The sequence below is a fragment of the Rhinichthys klamathensis genome, unplaced genomic scaffold (assembly GCF_029890125.1).
Source record: "Rhinichthys klamathensis goyatoka isolate OS25496 unplaced genomic scaffold, OSU_Roscu_1.1 h1tg000092l_1, whole genome shotgun sequence".
Classification (NCBI taxonomy): domain Eukaryota; kingdom Metazoa; phylum Chordata; class Actinopteri; order Cypriniformes; family Leuciscidae; genus Rhinichthys; species Rhinichthys klamathensis.
Genome location: NW_026606631.1, coordinates 3,620,550 through 3,624,894, shown reverse-complemented (window position 1 = coordinate 3,624,894; position 4,345 = coordinate 3,620,550). Strand labels below are relative to the sequence as shown.

Below are 4,345 nucleotides of genomic sequence, written 5' to 3'. Positions count from 1 at the left end.
CACAGCTGAAGAAAGGCAAACCAGAGAGTGCAAGTCTCAGGCCCAACACAAACACATCTGCGGACAAGGAACGCGCCACACACCATGCGTGTTAAGTGCTGGACGCACTGTCGGCGAACTTGCCCACTCAATTTCTGTGCGGTCAGAGCAAAAATGGCACGGCTTGTCCCTCTTGGACTTTTAAAGATGGGTCTGCGCGCTCCCCCTGATTGCCGTTCAGCTGGAGTTCGTTTGCCGCAGACGAATGTGAAATGCTTTCTCCAATCCTATTTCCCCGGAACATTGGCGCTGGATTTGGAAAGCCGCCATTAGAAAGGTTGAGAACACAGTAATACTGTCAAAATTTGCATTGCTTTCATCACAGGCGCACAGATATCTGGTTCGTCTGTTTCAGAAAAACCACATTTTATCGTGAGCTACATGTTTCCATGTATTATCTAACAACACGCCAGCACTTTTCCTGTGTTGGGTGCAAGCAGCGGCATTGGGTTACCCCTCTTTCTGTATTGGTCATTTGTAATAGTGTTTAGATTTACTTCGGTGTAAATCTCTCACAGGTTCTCAAATGAATGTTCCATCTGGAGAAACCATCATCTCTCCGTGTGCCGTTAAATTTCAGTGTGGGGTGCTGCGTGTTCCCTGCTTTCTACTTCAAATCACATAGAGGGGCAATGGAAATCTAAATAACCCATGACACAAACTGCAAAGACTTCACTCTTCCCCTGATGGAAAAAAGCGGTTCCAGAAGAAAAGTTTAAGGTGGATTCTCAGGAAGCTCTTCCAAAGGCAATCAGCAGACCCTGACAAATCACAAAAGACATGGGAAGTCATAGCACTTTATGTTCCAGAACTACTGCTTCTGGAAAGAGAACATGTAAACCTACATATATTTATGATGTCTCTACGCTCTTGAATTTTGTGGAATTACGCTTGCTTCCCTTTTCCAGGGTTGCTTCTGTCGCTATACAATGTCTTAAAAGGGTAGCCTAATTATCTCTGTAATATATCTATTATCTATAATCCTATAACTATTTACTGACCTTCATGTCATTTCCAAAAGTAATTTTGGGAAAAAGTTGGTAACAGATGGGAACTCCAAAAAGGACATACACACTCAAAAAAATATTTAACCCCAAAAGTTAAAACTTATGTATTTCAATTGGATGTCAATTTTCCATCCAATTTAATCACATAAATCCAACGTAAAAGGTTAAAAAAAAATTTAAGCTTCACCATCTTGTTCAGGTGACGTGAATGAATTAAATAATTGTTATGTGAACCGATGAACTGTGATTTAAGATTGTCTATTAAATAAACTTTACTCATTTCAAATAAATCGTTGTTACTTGCTTTATATAACTATCTTACATTTCCTTAATTCTATTGAATAAACAGTCAAAAACATGTTAAATTTTCAAACATTTATTGTGTGCAATTGCTTTAAACATCCAGTCTCACAAAAGAAACCAAAAAATCGAAGCAGGACATAATACAGCACTTTACAAATTAATCCTGTTTTAGTTTTATGCATCCTCCCAAACTGTACTTTCTGTGGTTATCACTCATGTTACACTTCTTAGTTTTAAACCTGTGTGTGTTATACTGTGTGTGTGTGTGTGTGTGTGTATATATATATATATATATATATATATATATGTACAGTACACACACATTCTTTTTTTTTTATATACATATAACAGGTTTTCAACACTTTTTACATAACAGGGTTTCAACAAAAACATTTTTGTTATAACACGTTTTCACATTTCAACATTTAGGCCAGAACTAAGTGGTCTACTCACTGCCTCAGCTGCCATGGAGCATTACACTGTTGCTGAACTCTGTGTTAGCTCTCTGAAGCTGAATTTCAGCAGAACACAGGAACCAAAAAAAACCTGATGCCAAGAATTTTTTTTAATAAAAACAGTCTCTGCGCTGCTGCAAAAAGAGTCATCAAATAAGTTCCTGGACTGAGACAATAGCACAAGGGCTAACATCTCTCGTGTCAAGAGTATCAGAGCTACAAAAGCAGGAATGGTGCATTAGGTGCAGTCTCTTGCATGCTAGAGTCATCAGTTGATAGAAAAATCATTTTCAGGGTATCAGTCTTCAATTTGACTGGTTGACATGAGATGCATGTATTCATTTCCAAAGTCCTTATCTTTGTACGGGAGCCTGAACTTTTGCTTCACCCCAAAAACAGTCATTATTTCAAGGACAAGGTCATCCACAGACTTTGGGATTCCTGTCTTAAGTGCAAGTTTTCTTGCATCGTCATCCACACCAAAAAAACAATCTTCAAAATGGCCGGACTTGACATTTTTCTCTACTTTTCTAAAAGAGGAAACAAAGCAGAAAAAAAAATACACCATTAAAACAATTTTTACCATTGTTACTTGTATTAAATAAATAAAAAACACTTAATAAACACTTTACCTTAGATGAGGATGTGCCTCTTCAGGGTTACCATTCGTCTTCCTCCTACCATATAATCATAGAGTGGATAAGCATCTCTTTCATTTGACTCAATGCACGCGCACAGCTGACATGAAAAGGTGGCTAACTGTTCCTGTTTTGGAAATGACTGATCACGGTGGACACGGTATATATGACTTAGGAGGTTATTCCATGAATTAAAAGTGCAAGGACAATTACTGTATAAGGATGCCTGAACCTTGCCCCAAAATATCCATGTTTAAGCTTAGAATGTTTCAATAACTCATACCTACTGGATAATTCTGTGCCACACACTTTACATTGCCACATTCCCAAAACTCACATATCTGAAATTCAAAAAGAGAGAGAAAACAACAGACATCACAGTTTTGCAAAGAAATTAGTCAAGTTTAACTTTATTACAAAGAAAAAAATACACCTACCGTAACTGAGTGATTGTGCCTGACCAGAGCCAGAAATGTTGAAATAGTGTCAGATCGAAGTGAGGACTCTGAAATAACAAAGACATCCAGTTTTATTTTTTTGGTAATGAAATTACAACTCAGCATGAAAAAAAGAAAGCACTTGTTCCACTTCATGGAATCCTATACACCTTTGCATGTAGATAACTTTCATATGCGGTCGATTAAGTATGTTTGTGCAATGTTTTGGCATATTCAAAGTATTTTTCAAGCAAAGTAGGCCTAAACTGTAGGCCTAACTTACGTGGAGATGACAAGTTGTTACTAAAAATGACGCACATACAACTTAGTCAGTCGACCGTAGGCCTATATCTTAAAATGATCAAAATCTCAAATATTTTTTTAAATATTATTTTTAACTAGAAATCCTATACAATTGTACCTGTATATACGGTAACCTTCATATAGGCCTACAGTACGTTCGATTGACTGTGTTTGTGCAACGTTTTGGCATATTACAAAGTAACGTTAAGATGGACATCGACATCACGGAGCCGTTATCAAAAATCATACGCTAGGTAATCTGCCTAAATTCAAAAATGATGCACATAGTCAGTCGACAATAAATGTTACTTTTATATAAATGGAAAGCCGAAAAAGTTAATTCGTCTGAAGTGCAGTCACAGCGAAAATAAGATATTTATTAAATCCGATCGATTTAATTATAAAAATAGTTGATATTGAAGTCTTAATCATTCATAAATATAGAAAATATCTTACCTTGTCGAATATTCCACATCTGTTCACGCAAATGGCTGACTTGTATCGCACCTCCAACGACTCGACTTGCCGCCTTCTGTTCATTTTTTTTTTCTTTTTTTCTTTTTCCACTCTAGTGCGCATGCGCAACTTCTGTATTTGTCCCTTATGGCAGCAAATCAAGTACAGTGTATGTAATTTGATCAGTTTGGATTTGGATCCATTACATTCATGTTGTGTACGAGTAATTCGCAACAATAAAGGTTATTTTATACATTTTTAAATATATTTTATTTAAATTGTTTGCTTAAATTCAATTAGTGCCAAGAATCATTTTTTTGAGTGCAGTCTTATGATTGATAAGTGATATGATGACTTTGGTGAACAGTACAGAGGTTTAAGTGTTTATTCACTCTCAAGTACCAAATCAAATATGGTGAAATGTCAATAACGCCAAACCTCATTGGTTCTTGTGTCATAATGTTACAGTAAGTGACACAAGTGAGGTTTAATGTTATTGTGGTGTCATCATATTGGTTTTGGGATCTGTGTACATTAGTTGATGATTAGTGATTTTAATTTAATTTTAGAAAACTTGAATTAAACCATTCGAGCTTGGATTACTTTTACGCTATATCCTTTTTGGAGCTTGAAACTTTTGGATCTAATTGACTTCCACTGAACATCAGCTGAAACATTCTTCACAATATCTTCTTTTTGTGTTTTGT

The 4,345-nt window shown here is 36.2% G+C and overlaps 1 long non-coding RNA gene across 2 annotated transcripts; it reads right to left on the bottom strand.

Moving 5' to 3' along the window:
• Positions 1-1,709: 1,709 nt before the first annotated feature.
• Positions 1,710-3,958, bottom strand: LOC130085969 (uncharacterized). 2 transcript variants are annotated; one of them, XR_008807189.1, is made up of 5 exons: positions 3,639-3,958; positions 2,880-2,945; positions 2,726-2,783; positions 2,437-2,481; positions 1,710-2,334 (listed from the first exon to the last, which is right to left on the bottom strand). It is a non-coding gene; the product is annotated as an uncharacterized LOC130085969 (long non-coding RNA). The 2 variants fall into 2 exon arrangements; XR_008807190.1 differs by having other exon boundaries at positions 2,730-2,783.
• Positions 3,959-4,345: the final 387 nt, after the last annotated feature.